Source organism: Halichoerus grypus, chromosome 15 (assembly GCF_964656455.1).
Source record: "Halichoerus grypus chromosome 15, mHalGry1.hap1.1, whole genome shotgun sequence".
Lineage (NCBI taxonomy): Eukaryota > Metazoa > Chordata > Mammalia > Carnivora > Phocidae > Halichoerus > Halichoerus grypus.
In genome coordinates, this window is record NC_135726.1 from 85,490 (window position 1) to 104,030 (window position 18,541).

The 18,541-nt window shown below is 48.7% G+C and overlaps 1 protein-coding gene across 21 annotated transcripts in view; it reads right to left on the minus strand.

Annotated features, from left to right (window-relative positions):
• The window catches only part of DRC4 (dynein regulatory complex subunit 4), a 53,842-nt gene that overhangs the window by 34,345 nt on the left and 956 nt on the right, over window positions 1-18,541 (minus strand). For 6 of the 21 annotated variants that reach the window (XM_078063217.1, XM_078063224.1, XM_078063205.1 and 3 more), the window contains 2 exons: window positions 12,171-12,265; window positions 4,016-4,141 (listed from right to left, as the gene is read on the minus strand). The gene's annotated coding sequence lies outside the window, so the exon portion shown is untranslated. Of the gene's footprint in view, window positions 1-3,059; window positions 3,113-4,015; window positions 4,142-4,910; window positions 5,305-11,073; window positions 11,217-11,334; window positions 11,389-12,170; window positions 12,266-14,749; window positions 14,772-15,693; window positions 15,781-17,798; window positions 17,940-18,541 lie in introns of those variants that run through there. The other 15 variants (XM_078063219.1, XM_078063206.1, XM_078063221.1 and 12 more) reach the window with 12 other exon arrangements.

Consider the following 18,541-nt stretch of genomic DNA (forward strand, 5'->3'; position numbering starts at 1 on the left):
GTGCCTGGGGCGCCCGGGTGGCTCAGTCGTTAAGCGTCTGCCTTCAGCTCAGGTCATGACCCCGGGGTCCCTGGATCGAGCCCCACGTCGGGCTCCCTGCTCAGCGGGGAACCTGCTTCTCCCGCTCCTCCCTGCTTGCGTGCGCACACGCTCCTTCTCTCAAATAAATAAATAAATCCTTAAAAAAAAAAAAAGATACTCTGTGCCTTCCACTGCCCACCCCAACCAACCACTCTTGTATTTTGTCTCCTTGCAGCTGCTTGTTAGGGACATTTCGTATACATGGAATCATACATGGAATCACATGGCCTTTTGTGTCTGGCTTCTTTCACTTGGCATATTTGGAGGTTCATCCATATTGTATCATGTATCAGTACTTCATTTCTTTTCGTGGCTGAATAATATTCCGTTATACGTACACACCTTTTGTTTATCCATTCCTGCACTGATGGGACATTTGGCCGTGAACATTCACGTACAAGTCTTTGTGTAGCCACATTTTCAATTCTCTTGGGTAGACACCAATGAGTGGAACTGCTGAGTCATATGGTAACTCTGTATTTTACTTTCTGAAGGACAGCCAAACCGATGTCCACAGCCTGTCTCACACGCCCACCAGCAACGTATTAGGGGTCCTGTGTCTCTGTGTCCCTGCCAACTCCTAACTTTTATAGCCATCCTGGTAGGTGTGAAGTGCTATCTCATTGTGGTTCTGATTTGCATTTTCCTAATGAGTAACACGCAGCATTTTTTCACATGCCTTTTGGCCATCTGCATATCTTCTCTGGAAAAATGAATATTGTAACCCTTCGCCCATTTTTAAATTGGGTTCTATGTTCTGGATTCTAGACCCTGATTTATCAGACGCAGGATTTCCAAATACTTTCTTTCATTGTGTACAGTGTGTTTTTATTCGCTCAACAGTGTCCTTTGATACACGAAAGATTTTAATTTGGTAAGTCCAATTAATTTTTTCACCTGTTGCTTGTGCTTCTGGTGTCATATTTAAGGAACCACTGCCAAGACCAAAATCATGAAGATTTGGTCTCCCATGGTTCTTGTAAGCGCTTTACAGTTCTAGCTCTTACATTCAGGTCTTTTATCCATTTTGAGTTAACTCAAAAAGTGCAAGGGTCCAATTTCATTCTTTTGTATGTGGATATCTCACTGTCCCAATACTTTTTGTTGAAGGAACTGTCCTTCCCCCATTGAATGGTCTTTACACCCTTGACAAAAATCAACTCAGCAAAGATGTACGGGCTTGCATCTGCAATCTGCGTTCTTGAATTTTGTTCTACTGGTCTATGTTTATCCTTGTGTCAGTGGCCATGTTCTGTTTATTGGCCTGGGTGGCAAGTTCTGAAATAGGAACACGTGAGTCCTCCAACTCGTTCTCCGTTTATGAGACTCTTGGCTATTCAGGCCCCTTGCAGTTCCATGTGAATTTTAAGATCAGCTTTTCCATTTCTGGCTTTAGTAACTATACAAATGCTCTGCTCCTGTGTATCTCCTTCCCTCCACACCTTTATGTCGTTACTATCAAAGACTACAGCTTTCTACCTTACATACCCATTAACAGAAATCGTAATTATTGTTTTATACACTTGCCTTTAAAAATCGCATAGGGAGGGGTGCCTAGGTGGCTCAGTCATTAAGCATCTGCCTTCGGCCCAGGTCATGATCCCGGGGGTCCTGGGATCGAGCCCCACATCAGGCTCCCTGCTCCGCGGGAAGCCTGCTTCCCCCCTCTCCCACTTCCCCTGCTTGTGTTTCCCTGAACAGTTACTTGTACCAATGTTAACTTCTTCCTATGGCTTCAAGTTCTGGGCTGGCATCCTTCCATTTCAGTCTGGAAGACTCCCTTTAGCGTTCCTTGTAGGGCAGGTCTAAACATATCGAACTACCTTACCTTTTCAGTATCTGGGGATGTCCCCATTTCCCCTTCATTCTTGAAGGGCAGTTTTGCCAGATGCAGAATTCTTTGTTAACAGATTTTTCTTTCGGGACCTCAAACTCGTCACCCCATTGCTTTCTGGCCTTCGGAGTTTCTAATGAGCAATCGGTTGTTAGTCTCACTGAAGATCCTTTGTACACTGTGTCCTTTCTCTCTTGCTGGTTTCAAGAGTCTCTCTTTCTTTGGCTTTAGCAATTAGATTATAATGAGGGTCTGGGTGGATCTTAGAGTTTATCCCTACCTGAAATTCACTGAACTTGGAAATGTAGATTCATGTCTTTTATCCAATTTGGGAAGTTCTGAACCATTACCTCTTCATATCTTCTCTCAGCCCCTTGCCCTGTCTTTTCTCCCTCTGGGCCTGCCATACTATGTATGTGGACGGTGCCCCAAGTGGCCCTACATTCTGCTCATTTTCCACTCTTTCTTCTTTCTGCTCCGCAGACTGGGTAATGTCATTAGGCCTATCTCCAAGTTCGCTGATTTTTCCTCTTCTGCTCACATCTGCTACTGGGCCACTCTAGTGAACTTTTCATTTCAGTTACAGTACTTTTCTGCTCTAGAACTTCTGTTGGGTTACTTTTGATACTTTCTATTTCCTGACTAACACTCTCTTTGTTGAGACAAACAGTTACTCTGGTCCCCTTTGGCTCTTTGGGGATGCACATTTAGGACAGCTGACATTAAGTCTTTGTTCTAGTAAGCCTGATGTCTGTGCTACCTTGGGGATGGTTTCTGTCCATTTTCTCCTGTAAATGAACCATACTTACTGTTTCTTTGTATACTCTGTAATTTTTTGTTGACTCATTAGCCAAGTTTTAAAATGACCTTTTCTCTTTCACTTTTATTACTACATTCTAGTGCAAAGAATGAGCAAAAATGCTAAAAGGGGACTTCACACGTCAGGTTTCCAAGGAACACCAGGTTTAAAATGTCTGGATTGCCTGCACACACGGAGGGGAGGACTGGACAGTAAAAGTGCCACAGTCAGCGCTTGGTTCTGTGGCTCCTGAGAAGGTGTCAGAAGTTCTTTTACTCCAAGAATCCCGCACGCCCCCTTCTGTGTGAGGACAGACAGACCATTCTCTATCCCTGTGACACTGACCTTCACAAAGCCTGTGTCTGCCTCTCCGGGACAGCGGGATCCAGGTGATCAGCCTGAGACAGGAGGGCAGCTCCATGAGGCGGCCTCCTAGGGACCCTGGGAGGCTGAGGCTGGGGAGTTCCGGGTGATCCCGCAGAGTCATCCCAGCGTCTGATGGGCAGCCTCTAATGCTAATCTGGGAAGAACAGAGCCTGGGAGGCCTACTCTAGTTTCTTATCTTTGGTGTGTAAGTGGACATGGGAGACAGAGAGAGAGAGAGCAGAAAGCACGTTCTTCGCAGGAAACAGACCAGGCCCTTCATGTGTCAGGCGGATGGGGTGAGAATGCCTCTCATCACCCTGTCGCCGACAAATGTACATTCCCACGTGTGACCTGACCTCGGCCCTGGCCCAGCAGTGGGCAGGACACCGGGGAGACAAGGCTCCACAGCACAATGTCCCAGGGATGGCAGGAGCTCCTCACAGTCATCATGACACTTCCAAAGGGCTGCTGAGTAGGGGATAACCTGGGAGGGAAGCCCCCTGGAAAAGCCCTAAACTCCCAGTGTCTAAACCACCCTGGTAGGGAAATGAGTTTCCTAGTACAGGACCTTGGGTTTTAATTACAAAGAAAAGAGAAAAGCATAGGAAGCTCCCGTGTTGGGAGCTCAAGCCCAAGACTATAAAATGCAGCACAGCTCAGTTCAGTGGGCCTGTCCTCAGACATCAGTTAGGTCTCTGCAGCGAAAACTTACCAAGTCTAAACAGAATCAAACTAAAAATTCAAATGGGTACAAATCAGCTTTGGGGCTCATCATCTCTGAGGCCTTTAATTTGTCTCAACAGATTCAAAGTTCTAAAGAAAAAGGTGGACACTTGCCAGGACTGAAGAGCACAACAGAAACCACCCGCCAATCACACGTGCCGCCCCCCCACCCCCGCCCCACAGGCAAGAGGCCCGGCCTGGCCAACACTCACCCGTGAAGCCCAAAGTAAGCACCGTGAGCTTTCTTGCCAGGGCATCCTTATAGAGGCTCCTGTCCAGCTTCAGTGGGCGCAGGTGGACCCTGAAGACGGAGGACCTGCCTGTGACGTCAGGGGCGCCTAACGGAGAGAGAGACACGAAGACATAGCAGGGTCACCTGCAACCACTTTGCAAGGACAGCCTGGGGCTCCGGGCAGCATCCCTGCTGTGTCCATGCTTCACACTGTTATTCGACCAGGCGGCAATGACACAAATATCCCAAAGCTCACGTACACCCAGCTCCTGAATGCAGTAAAACACCTTCCTGACTGTGCCGCCTTTGACCAATATCAAACCCGTTCCCAGTGCCGGGACCCGACAGTGAGCACGACAAGGACCGCCCTGGGCAGCAGGGGAAGTCCACACAGGATGGACACTTTCTCACAAATGGAAAGGGCCAACTGCGTCAGTGCCCCAGCCACCTGCCGAGGTCTCCATCTCTGCTGGACTCAGAGGGCCCAGGGAGCCGGACTGGTCCAGGGCGGACCGGGCTGTGGAGAACAGGGATGCCCAACAGAGGAAATGCTGGTGCTCCCACCCACTTTCCCCCTGAATGTTTTCTCCCATCAGTCCTCTGAGACATCAAAACGATTCATAATCTAATGAGAATGACTGCTGGACGCTAAGTATGATGGAAGATTCTGGAAATGCTTTGGTCTGTGCAGAAAGAAAGTAACACAGCAGGTCTAACTGTTCATCCTCTCAAGATCTGCTTACAAGGCAGCCCTCAGCTGACTCTGGGACCTGAGGTTGGGGAGGGGCTCCCCCTATGCCTAAACTGTTTGTGCAAACAGTGGTTTATGCTGAGCACCTGCCTTCCTCCTGGGAGGCTGGGATGTTGGTACATACCGGGCACAGATGCCATGTGACCAGCCCCTGCTGAAAATCCTGGTCAGCCACAATGCCACGTGTCGTCACAGCTCCAGGCCAGGGAAATCAGCACCTCCTGCCCCTCCTCAGGGAGGCTGCAGCCGGCTTCCCTGCACTGTGCCCTTCCCTGCGCGGATCTTGTCCTTTGTCTGTCATCAGCACAGTCGTAGGTACGACCACACATGAGGTCCTGGGAGTCCTCCTAGTAAATCACCAAACCCAGGGTACTCTTGGCAATCCCAAAATGAAGGTCAAAACTTGCCACAGGCCCAATGAAAGCTTCTCCAAATCTGAAGAGTGGCATCAACACCCAGACGCTTCCAGTGACGCCTCAGCAGGCCTGACAAGCTACCAGACACACTCGGTGGAATCACTTGGGAGGAAAGATATTTCTGTCCATGAGGCGGGCCTGTGCACCTGTGAGATTCTGGGTCAGCGAAGGCGGCAGGAGAGAGGCTCAGAGGAAGCAGCACAGGCTCCATCCACACCATCCTTGGGCGCCAAGGCCCATGCGAGGAGGGGCAGGGGAGTCCCCATCTAGCCCGTTCACCTCCCCAGGGGCCTTCACCCCGCATCCCTGCTAACCCCTCCTGCTGGTGGGGCACTGGCCCCTCATCCTATCGGTGACTCCTGGGGGCCGATGTTGATCTAACATAGCTTTCTCCATTAAGTCTGCTGGAAAGCAGCCTTCCTAAAAACCTAATCATCAGGGATTCTCGCCGAGGAGTTTCCAGAAACAAAAGCTGAAGGAGGGTCATGTGGTGTCTAGTGGTGCTGACTGGACAGGCCTGCTTGCAGCAGCTGTCACTGGTGAGCATCCGCTCACCACCCATCTCCAAAAGCATCTGGTTCAGTGTGTTCTCCTGCTCGCTCTGGCCTCCAAAGTGCCCTGGGCCTTGCTTCCTGCAACTGCATCAATCTCATCAATAAATAAGATACAAGGAGAGTTTTTTCGAGCCACTGCAAACATGTCATGAACCTACCATTATGCCTGAAAACTGAAACGAGAGTTGGTTTTGCTACCGGTATGAAAACAAAAATGAGTGTGTGTTAACCCAAGTCTCTCCTCTGGAACCCCACCCTGATCCGGTATGTGTGGCAAGCTCTATGCTCACTGCCAGGGGCCCACACAAAACCTGGGGCTGCGACTCAAGGACAAGCATCCACCTACCCTTGCTGGCCCAACGCCCACAAACATTTCCAGAAACTCTGACCCATTCACGGTGATGAAGGCACACTGGCCTCCCCTGCAGTCACTTTGGCAAGAAGCGTTTTGCCAGTACCAGGAAGACCAGTGAGCACGGCTCCCTGAAACAGAACGGTGATGCCTGGTTCTTCAAGGGGACAGATGGAACCCAAAGAGAGTCCCATTTTCTATTTAAACAGGTGACTTCTAGGCATCACTACCAAGATGATGCACCACTCATAGTCTGAGATTTTCCTTTTAATATTTTCTGCTTAGAAAATTAATGCATGCTCACCATAAAAAGTTCAAACACTACAGATATATGAAAGCTCATCCAGCTAAGCAGGTTATTTCTTCACAAAAGCTCCCAGGGGCAGGGCTTGCTGGATCAAAGGGTCTGAATGTTTATTTTAAGTTACTGTCAAACTGCTCTACAAAAGAGTGACACCGTTTCCCACTCCCACCAGGAAGAACAAGAGCCCAACCCCTCAGATCTGAGGCCACAGCGAGTCTCTCCAGCTTCACAGCTAGCTGGTCTCAACAACAGAAACTGACTCATGCACTTCAGCCACTGCCCGGCCCATCTGTGGACCAGCACTGTTTCCCTCTCTGTGACCTGCCTTTTCCTATGCTGACTTAAGGTGTTGTTTTTTTTTTTTTAAGACTTTATTTATTTGACAGAGGGAGACACAGCGAGAGAAGGAACACAAGCAGGGCGAGTGAGAGAGGGAGAAGCACGCTTCCCGCTGAGCAGGGAGCCCGATGCGGGGCTCGATCCCAGGACCCTGAGACCATGACCTGAGCGGAGACGCTTAACAACTGAGCCACCCAGGCGCCGCTGACTTAAGATTTAAAATCACCAACTCACACTCTGGTAACACACCTTGGTGTTCATTTTATGGATTACCATTATGCCTGAAAACTGAAACGAGATTTAAAGCAGGGAGCTTCTATTGCTCCATCTCTAGTCAAGGGCGCAGGTTAGCATCTGATTACCTCAAAGGGGACCATAAGGATTTTTTTAAGTCTTTAAGAACAAAAACAAAATACTCACAAAAAGGTAGGGGAGAGGGAGTCACAGAACTCAAACCCACAACAAGGTGTTGGACCCCATGTCCCCATGAACGTGGATTAGGGATTCACAGTCCACTGTGGATCCATCTCCACCCGTCGTGGAACCACACGCACAGCCGATTCTTCTAGAAGAGGAAGCACATGTGTTCCTATCTACTGTAGGTCGTTTTAGGAAGTCACTGAACTTCACACCCAGGAGGAGCTGAAAAGCCATGTGGGCCCTGACATCCTCAGCACCACACAGAATGACAGACCCCCCCCACCGCCCGCCCAGCCGGGGGGGTCGCATCCAGGTGACCTGCCCGCCCTGCCCACTCTCCTCGGTACACACAAGCAGCTGGACATCCTGCAAGGGAAAGCCAAGTCATCCAACTGCGAAGCCAGGGGAACAGCAGCAGGGCTGGGTGCTGGACCCGTACCTCTGTCGCACACACGCTTGCTAACACTCACCAGACTACAGACCAGAAACGGCACCGCCCAACCTCCAGTCCCCAAGCTCACAGTGCTCCATAGTTTGTTCCTGGTGTTCAGAACAAACTGTCCAGTGGCGACCACCCTATGGGGAGGAGCTGAAGAAAGCAAGAGCTCCTGCAAGGGTCACAGTCTACACTAGGAGCTCTTCGCCTGGTCCACAGTCCAGGGACGACCAACGGATTTGTGAGTCGATTTCCAATAAGATGCAAATCCTTCTGGGAAAAGGACTCCCAGTTTGTCAGGCCTCCAAAGGGTCCATGACACAAAAAGGCACCAGGAGGCAGACCCAGCCGCCAGAATCACCGGGCTCTGCTTCCGCTGGACCACACCGACCCCCCCCCACACCACCCCGCCATCCACAGCGCGGTCAAGGGCTTCCCACGGGGCAGCTGTATCTGACCCCAAACCTTTTTACGCAAGTTGTACTTGCTGTTTTAATTATGTAATTTAACGTTATGTAAACTAATAAAACAAGAATTAAAAAAAAAAAAAGGTTGCTTCTTCAAAAACTAAAGTGAAGGCTTTGGATAATAAAGCAATAAAGGCAAATTGCTAAAAAAAAAACCCAAAACTGTCAAACTGAGTGAGAAAACTCTAAGAGTAAGAAAAACTCATAAAAACATAGAAGGTTCTACATTCAGTTTGCTTTGCTTCTGAGTTCTCACTTCATTTAGAGGAACAAAACTGTACACAACATGTTTATGCAGGACATTTAACAAACAGAAGATCCCCATCACTGGAACCAACTGGAAGGAAGGACCAGCCTCTAAATGAAAGACCAATAAAGAGCATAAGCTTGTGCTTTCAATGAACACGAACATACCTCTCAACATGGGTCCATACTGTTCCCAGGACTCTACCGTCTCACGGTTCAAAAAAGTAAACTCACTGTGGTTTCAACCAGGTAAGAGGATCGTCACCATTCTGCCCTGGCAAATGCTACTTCCCGTGATTACACACAATCTCTACAGAAAGCTAAGTGGTCCCGTGTCTGTCCACACTGGACCACGGTGAGGTCTGGCTCTGACCGGAAGCTCAGGGCACTATCACGTTCTCTGGAATCAACACCTTTGGAATTTTGGCTCCTAAGCCCTGACACTGCTTGGGAGTCTTCAGGAAATTCACAAACTCCATAATCTCCAACTTGGCCTCTTCACACCCAGCTACATCCAAAAATCACACGTCCACACCATTCTTCAAGATCCTGGCAGTTGTCTCCCCAGCCCCGCGTTGGGCTTCCTGCTCAGCAGGGAGTCTGTTTCTCCCTCTCCCCACCTCCCCCGCTCATGCTCTTTCTCCCTCCCTTCCTCTCTTGATCTCTCTCTCAAATAAATAAAATCTTTTTTTAAAAAAATCCAAAGGCATGCAAACAACAGTCTTACACTAACTACAGTGCAGTCTTAGATCCAGAGCTGATTCAGGAAGCTTCTGTCCACCCAGCTGCAGGCACCACAAGAAAACAGTACCAGGGAGAATGAAAATGTAGTCCCAAAGGCCCACAAGCTATACCCAGCCATCTGCAAGTGGACATGCCCCTCTGGGAAGCTCTTCAAAGACACAGTTCAGGGGTGTCCCCGTTTCATTTTGCTATTCACTTGCTCTCAAAAGCATCTCAAACCACTACAACACAGCTCCTTCTGGAAAGTAAATAAAGACTCCGGGTTGTGTGATGAGGACGTGTTCCCAACTGTGGCATCTCATGACTGCCCCACAAAGCTCACCAGTCCCGTAAGACAGCCTAATACTCGTTAAAGAAAGTCCTCAAAGAGGGCGCCTGGGTGGCTCAGTTGGTTAAGCGACTGCCTTTGGCTCAGGTCATGATCCTGGAGTCCCGGGATCGAGTCCCGCATCAGGCTCCCTGCTCGGCAGGGAGTCTGCTTCTCCCTCTGACCCTCCCCCCTCTCATGCTCTCTCTATCTCATTCTCTCTCAAATGAATAAATAAAATCTTACAAAAAAAAAGAAAGTCCTCAAAGAAACTGAACACCCCAGCTTCTCTTCTGCAACACAGTGCCCAGACGGCAAGACCCCAACAACTCTCACATTAATGAGACAAGAGCTGGGGGCAACCTCACAGCCCCCATCATGCTCTCGTCTCTTGTTGTCTGGATCACTGCCCAGGTGACCTGTCTTACTTTCTCCAACACAGTACACTATCACCTGGGTGCACAGTTCAACATGGAGAAGCCAGAGATGTAGGGTATAAAACAGGCAGGGAGGGTCAGAATAAATGCTCAACCTTGCTTAGTGCAGGATGGTGAGTTCCTTCTTTATACTTTCATTTATTTCCCAAGCATTTCTTGCCTTAGGCATGAAATACACTATAATAAGGAAAAACAGCAAAGCTATTTTAAATCAAAGACTGCTGCTTAAGTTTCAGGATATTGTAGTTTTTTATTCCCAAATAAGCCCTTAACAAAAGGCTATCTGTTCCAGATCATGGGCTTCGAAATGCCTCAAAGGCTCATGGGTGCCTGCACTGAAGTTTACTTATTTCTGGGACATGCTAAGATGTCATCAGGTGATCTCACAACAACTCAGGAGGGGCGGGGAGACAGTGCAGCACTCCCATGCTGGACTTCTCCAGCCCACACGCAAGTTCGTCTAAGTGCATAGGATCAGGTGCTTGGTGTGAGCCCGGTAAGAGGCTGCCACCACTGTGTAGCAGAGGGACTGAGCACAGGGCTGCGCGAGGTGAGCCGGGGAGGGAACACTCCACCCTTCAGTACTCCAGGCTGTCCTTAGAACAAGCATTTCACTGTCAGCCGTGCCAGACCTTGAGGGAACTCTGGAATCTGTCCAGAATGCAGACACAGGAAGACCCGTCTCACCCCTCCTCTCCTGCAGGAGGCAGGCCCTTGGGAGACAGGGGTGACGGCTGCCATTCCCCTCCCCCGTAGGGAGCAAGGGCCTCTCTGAGGACAGACATGTGGGCAGATAACAAAGGCCTCAGCCATAGAGCCTGGTGGGAGACCACGGTTTCCTACAAACATCATCACACAGAAGTCGTCCAGATCGTAACAGTGTGCTGTTTAGGGTAACAGGCAAAGGGGGAGCAAGTCCTCCGCTCCTCTCTAAGTTTACACTCAAGCCTGAGGAGCACTTCACCCAAGCTCGGCACTCCGGAGGACAAGCACAGAGCCTGGAGTTGACAGTCGGGCCCACCCTGCTCAGGGTCAGCCGGCAGGGCAGAACTCCCCTTGAAAGCTAAGGAACGATGAAGTCAGGCCACAGTGTGAAAGGGACATCCTCCCAGGAAGAAAGTGGGCGTGAGAGTGTTCAGTGAGGTAGTTCCTGGAGAAAGTCAAAGTGTGTCTTGTCCGAACCCCAAGGCCGGGACTGCTCAGGGTCAGGGCCCGCAGAGCACATGCATGAGCACCCGGGTAAACAGATTACAAATTCCCCTCACCAGACCGCTCGCCAGGGAACACTGCACGAAGTGCTTCCAGGTGATTTCCTTCCCAGAATCCAGACGTAGAAAAATCCCATGGCAACACCTGCCCCCAAAACAGCCAGACTGCAACAATCCTCGTCATCCCAAGGGAACTCCCGCTGTGGGAGAAGAGAACACATTTTACGGTTAAATGAGGGTGGTTCCTTCATCAAACAGTGACTTCCTCCTTCAGACATCATGAAGGACATCATCCAGACACTCCCTCCTCACACTCACCATGCCCCCTCTGCGCGCAGTGAAGCCAGAGCCGGTCCTCAGGAGGAAAGGCATCTGCGTGGAACGCATGAACACCACGAAAGCAGCAGTTCACCAGACCACCCAGGAGAAGCAGAACACCCAGAAAGAGCCAGCATTTCTGCGGTTATCTCTTCTCTGGGGCTTTTATTTATTTGTTTGTTTTATGTTCAGTTAGCCAGCCTATAGTACATCATTAGTTTTTGATGTAGTGTTCAACAATTCCTTATCTGCATATAACACGCAGTGCTCATCACCACACGTACCCTCCTTAATGCCCATCACCCGGCTACCCAGTCCCCCCACCCCCCTCCCCTCTGTAACTCTCCGTTTGTTTCTCTGAGTCCAGTCTCTCCTGGTTTGTGCCCCTCTCTGATTCTTCCCATTCAGGTTTCCCTCCCTTCTCCTGTGGTCCTCCGCACTATTCCTTATGTTCCACATATGAGTGAAACTGTATGGTAATATCTGGGTCTTTTAAAATTCAGATGGAGGGGCACCTGGGGTCTCAATCAGTTAAGCGTCTGCCTTCGGCTCAGGTCATAATCCCGGGGTCCTGGGATCGGGCCCTGCGTCGGGCTCTCTGCTCAGCGGGGAGCCTCCTTCTCCCTCTCGAGACCCCTGCCTGCCGCTCTGCCTACTTGTGCTCTCTCTCTGTCAAATAAATAAATTAATTTAATTAAATTAAATCTTAAAAAAAAAAAAGAATCTCTGTGTCAGCTTGCTCCAGAACAAGCGGGAGGACACAAAGCCTGAGCATGACAGTGCTTCCTTGGAGAAGGGACAGGCTGTCTGGGTGTAGTCCTCAGATGCCCACAAACCTTCTGCATCCGTCTCCACCAGGCAAAGTCACTCTGCTTTCCTCCTCTCTTGCCTCTATCTGCTCCAGGCCCAGCATCCTTCGGCTCACTGGTTCCTAAGAGAAAACAAAGTCTGACCTCAGAAAACAATAATTACAACCTCCCAGAGAAAGAGGATTCAGAGAAGAGAAAAATGCCTCCCAACATACACTTTTTCTAATACTGGTGCCTTCTGGAGGGAAACAGGGAGCAGGAAAGGAAGAGGCTGGGCAGAGCTGAAACATAACAGCAGCTCGTCCTGAAAGGTAGGAGAAAAGCCTGCTGTGCCCGTCTCAGGTCAGGGTGCAGGTTAGAGTAGTAGAAGCTGCCAGACCAGACCAACCCCAGACATTCCTTAAAACAATTTCTTAAAATCACCACAAAATCACCAGCGATTGGTACATACATGCCAGGCAGGACCCAGGGGGCATTACTTCTACAAAACTGGCCCTTTGTACACTCTTGCTTCTGATGCCCCCAAATGCTCTGCCCTGCATAACTCACCTTCCTAGGGAAAACAACAGATACCACTGAGAAGTAGCTTCAGATACATGTAAAATTCTTCAAATTTCACCTTGCTGGCTCCAAACCTGAGCCCACTAGCAAATCCTTCTTTCCTCTCAGGTAATAATCACCTTTTCATGCCAGTAAATGGGGCAAAGGAAGGAAGAAAGCAATGAGACAGGCTGACATAGGTGGACCACCTACAGAGGTCCACTTCTCAAGAAAACCAGAATGCATGTCACCTGCTCTTGGACACAATCCCCCCCATTCTCCTCAGAACGCTGTGACCCAGAGTCTGGATAACTGAATCCAGCCCTGTAAGCCTCCTGCTGCCACACACACAGTCCAGAGGACACACGTCCACCACTGTAAGCACTCCTGAAGGCCCCCACCCCACCCTTCTGTCGGGTGCAAAGTATGTTTTGGGGGAGATGGGTCTGATTCAGGACATGCCCACTTAGGGTCGAATGCCCCCATTTTCTCCAAGTACAATCTAAGGATCAGGAGGCTTGAACAGTCCTAGAAAGCTGCACACATCCAAAGAAAAACTCTCCCCTCCCCATGTAACTATATCAGTACATTTCCGGTTAAAATTTCCAAGAGGTGCTTTTACACACATGGTTTGACCTATGTGAAATTCAATTGATAAGAAGTATACATTTGGCCCTCCTGGTCCAGAGCTCCAACAACACTTGGAATTTCCTAGGTGGTAAAGGGATCTTTCGTTACTCATATCAAGCCTCTTTCAACCACACTTGAGTCTGTGTTAATGACGTGACTTTTGGAAAACCCCTAAGGATGGAAGCTGGTTGCCAAGAGAACCAACCATGTGATTAGAGGGTTAGAATTTTCATCCCCACCCCTAACCTCCAGGGAGGGGAAGGGGCTGGAGCCGAAATTAATCACCAATGGTCAATGATTTAATAAATCATGCCTGTGCAATGAAGTCTCCATATAAACCCAAAAGATCAGAGTTTGGAGAGCTTCTAGGCTGGTGGACAAGAACGCACCCATGTTCTATGCCAAACTTCAAGGGGACAGACGGTCCTATACTGGGGACCCTTCCAGACCTCACCCTTCACATTTCTTCATCCAGCTGTTCATTCATATCCTTTAACATCCTTTATAATAAACTGGTAATCTAGTAAGTACACTGGTTTCCTGAGTTCTGTGAGCCGCTCTAGCAAATTAATGGAACCCAAGGAGAGGGGGTCGTGGGAACCTCTGATTCACAGCCAGTCGGTCAGAAACACAGGTGACAACCTGGACGTGGAACCAGCATCTGATGGGGGGGGCAGTCTCTCAGGACGGAACCCTTAACCTGTGGAATCTGATGCTAACTGCAGGTATAGAGTGTCAGAACTGGGTTAAACCGGAGGACACCCAGCTGGTGTCCCAGAATTGCATGGTGGGGAAACACCCCCCCAACCCACAACACATACACATGTTTGTGACCAGACTCAGTGCAGAGGCACACAAAATTCATTTTTCCATAAGAACCTGGGAAAGTAACCCAAACTTAGGGAAAAAATCGTTCCCCTGGGGCGCCCGGGTGGCTCAGTCGTTAAGCGTCTGCCTTCAGCTCAGGTCATGGTCCCAGGGTCCTGGGATCGAGCCCCGCATCAGGCTCCCTGCTCAGCAGGGAAGCCTGCTTCTCCCTCTCCCACTCCCCCTGCTTGTGTTCCCTCTCTCGCTGTATCTCTGTCAAACAAATAAATAAAATCTTTAAAAAAAATAAAAAAATAAAGTATGAGTTAGAAATAATATTAAAAAAAAAAATCGTTCCCCTAAGGAAAAGGTGGTCTCACAGAGCTTCTGAGGCCGATCCATCCATGGTCATGTTTCTCCACAGACAGTACACAAGAGCAAATGTAAGGGAAGAAGCCCAACAAGCCCCAGGACAAACAGGCCATAGTCGTGCCCCGTCCCGTTCACACCACTCCAACAACCCAAACCAAAGCCATGGAAACCCAAAGGCCTAGGTGACCCAGGAATGGACAAACATATTACAGGATAGAGTAAAAATCTGTATATTGTAGCAAAGCATGTAAACACACCTCCTTGGGCCTCTTCCTATTCCGCAAGCAGGAGACATTTCACAGAAGAAACACACCTGATAAATACTCACTTCACCAATCCACATCACCAAACTCTGAGGCTTGGGATCTGAATGAAGAAGGGGGTGAGTCAGGAGAGATGGCCACGACACGCAAGGGAAAGAGGATGCCAACACAACACACGCACGGGCCCGCCTGCTTGTCACCTCCCAAGGAGATTAACCCCTAAGGTAGTGAATGCCTTACAAATATAAAACTCTCAAAGTCTGATTTGTCAAACTGACCCTTGTACCTCTTCTTAGAGTTACTGGTTTTTCTAAGTCTCCATTTCTTCTACTCTTAAAGAACTTCTCAAACCCTTAAGGACAAAATGATGAGGTTCTCGAACTTCAAAAGCACACATCACACTCAGGTAAGCAACCATACCGTCAGACCAAGAAAGAGAATAAGAGAAATCAGTTTTCTCTCCTGACTTCTTACTTGGTGCAATCAACATGCACCTACAAGCCTCACACACAGGGTCTCCAAGGGGACACAGAGCACTGAGCACAGTCCTACCCTCGGCTAGGAGAGCAGACGTGCTCCAAGCTAACTGCGGTCTGTACATCATCTCTGTTCTGCTTTCCAAACATGAGGCTCAGCTTGGGTGCACTCAGACGTGTAGAAACAAAGGTTTGTTCTCACGTATCCCAAAAGATTCACCTAGAAACTTCCTTCTGAAAGAGTTTCTCTTCCACTGTCCCATCAAAACCATAAAGACTGGAGAAGGTGCTAGAGTGACCCAGAAATGGCTCAATACAGAAGCTAGACAAGGGAGAGGCATAGGGTATCCTGAGTCAACACACACCCTGTCCCCTGGTTCCCCCGCTATGGGGGAAACACTGCGGAAGTCTCACTCAGTTCCTGTGAACATTATGCTAATGATCGTAAAGAAAAATAGGTACCTTCGGGTGGTTTTGAACACAACCACTGAGAAAATGATTAAGTCTGGCCCGTAGAGCCAGTGGCTGAACGTAGATCCCCTGGAGGCACTGAAAGGGGAGAGAGGATTAGCTTCTTCTGCAATTTGATGGGATATTTTCTCATCGATGAATTACAGGTGGGAAGGGACAGGATGTGGGCTGAAGTATAAGGTTGCTGCCTTTACTTACCCGCTTAAATGTCCCATTAAAATATGATTCAAACAGGATAAATGGGAACTAAATTCACCGCAGAAACGCATAAAGAATTTGTACAGCTATTGCTGTCAACCCCCCCCTCAATTCTACAACCATTTCTTGCCTGAGGCAATTTTGGTCCCCGAAACCATTATAGTCTCAAAACATGATTCTAAGATTAAGTCATGCAGATTTAAAAACCAAAGGATGCTATAACTTATCTTTGATCAGCCAAAGGTTAATGTTTTGTCAGGCTAAGGAAGACAAGCACTTTTCCAGATCCTGTATTTTCTTCAATCCTCGAAGAGGAAAATGCCTATTTTTACCATAAACTAACAATATTTAACATCAGTTAAGGGCAGAACAACTTAAGTTTTTCACTATTATAGGTCAAAAGCCCTTAGGACAAAAACAAGCACAAGAAAGGGGCACCTGCGTGGCTCAGTTGGTTAAGTGTCTGACTCTTGGCTCAGGTCATGATCTTAGGGTCACACGATTGAGCCCAACATCCGCACTCAGCATGGAGTCTGCTTGGGATTCTCTCTCCCTCTGCCTCTGTCCCTCCTCCCACTCACTCTCTAAATAAATAAACAAATAAATAAAATCTGGAAAAAAAAAAAACCCAAACCACAAAAAAACAAAAACCCGGGAGAAATCCAAACAGGGAAGATTAGAAAGGAGATGCAGCAAGTAAGGGTGATGAGGCCACTGGAACTTCTGCACCATGAACAAAACTGCCTGCAGCAGCAAGTCACTGCGCACAAGAGGACCAGAGCCTGATGCAGAAGGAATCATGAAACCATGAAGGCGTCATGAAGGCGTGTTACTGTAACGGGAAATCGAGACAAAGAAAAGAGGTGGTGACCGGCTGGGTGGGTGCTCCTCTGTCACCTCCTCCAGTCCTCGCCATCTGTCCTACGAAGGCAGGTGCTACTAGGCCCACTGCAGAAGTGGAAAAGTTTAGAGAGGTGAGTGCCTGAAGCAAGACAAGCCGGAGCTGGAGGTGTATGAGGAGAAACCAAACCTCCCAGGGTTTCTACAGTCCTGGAGGTGCTAAGTACTGCCGTTCAGGCCTCCAAAACTTGATAAAATACCAACTCCTTTATTTCAATTCATGACTTAATGCTTTTCTGATTTGGGTTAGGGGACATTAGGTCAGATGCAGCTCTTGGGGACACAGTCTACCATCTGTTCTTGCTGTTCTGTTCAGATGACCTTTTTAAATTGGTCTTTGCATGGGGCGCCTGGGTGGCTCAGTTGTTAAGCATCTGCCTTCAGCTCAGGTCATGGTCCCAGGGTCCTGGGATCGAGCCCCGCATCGGGCTCCCTGCTCGGCGGGAAGGCTGCTTCTCCCTCTCCCACTCCCCCTGCTTGTGTTCCCTCTCTCGCTGTGTCTCTCTCTGTCAAATAAATAAATAAATCTTTAAAAATAAATAAATAAATTGGTCTTTGCATAGGCAAAGCCAAGATGTCAGGTTGGGCACAGCAAGCCTCCCTTCAACAGGCAAAGCGCCACTGTCCTTCTCTTCCAGTTAGATCATCAGTCAGGTTACCGTGGTGTCTCAGACTCACACAAATGCAAACCCAGCAGGCACTGGCTATTCAATCTGCTAGCAAGCTTCTGCTCCATGGCTCACCTCCCTCACCACTCACCTATCCCACCTAAAATAACATAGCATTTACCCCTCTCCATTCCCTTCTCTTCGTTTTCTACTTCCCTGTTCTGCTTCCTTTTCCTTCATACCTCATTTAACCACCTAACATGCCATGACTTGCTTGTTGTCTGGTTCTCCTCTTGCATGGCAGGGACAGTGCAGCAAGATCACCGAATGAGAAAATAACTGCATGGAAACCTCTGGAACATAAGCTTCCCTTGAGGGTACATCTTTTACCTGTAAAGCAGATTGTGACTACTTCTCCAGTTCTTGCATGCCCTCCCTCTTCAGTCTGCAAATAAAGCAGAGCAGCCCATGAGGCATCCTGTTCACCATGGTATCTCCAGCTTGTTGATCCTCACCAAAGAATGGCCCAGTCTGGGGAAAGAAACTCAAAGATCATCCAAGTTCCTTCATAACTAAAACCACCGTGGTCCACGGAAGTTCAGTGGCTCGTGACACACTCGCACTGTACATCAGTTACTGACTTCCACTGTGTATTAATAACCAGAACAGCCCTCTGCAATGCTGAGATGCCACAGGCAAAAGGCTCTGTTTTCACTGGCATTTCTAGAAACAAACTGACTCGCAACATCTCCAAAATGAAGAGGGATGAAAGAGAAAAGCTCATTACTAAAGACAGGACAGAAGATGAATCCATGAAATCCTTCTTCCTCTTTCACTACTGTCTGAAAACCACGAAACTTTTCTTGGCTCAAAATTCAGAAACTCCACATTTGTGCATTAGAAAAAAATTAAGTCAATGGGCTCACTGCCTCCTGCGATGTATCAATCAATTCAGAAGTAGAACAGGGGCGCCTGTGGCTCAGTGGCAGAGCAATCAACTCTCGGTTTCGGCTCAGGTCATAATCTCATGGGTCCTGAGATGGGAGCCCTGCCTCAACCTCCTCACTCAGCGGGGCATCTCCTTGAAGAGTCTCTCCCTCTACCTCTCCCCCTGTTCTTGCTCTCTCTAAAAT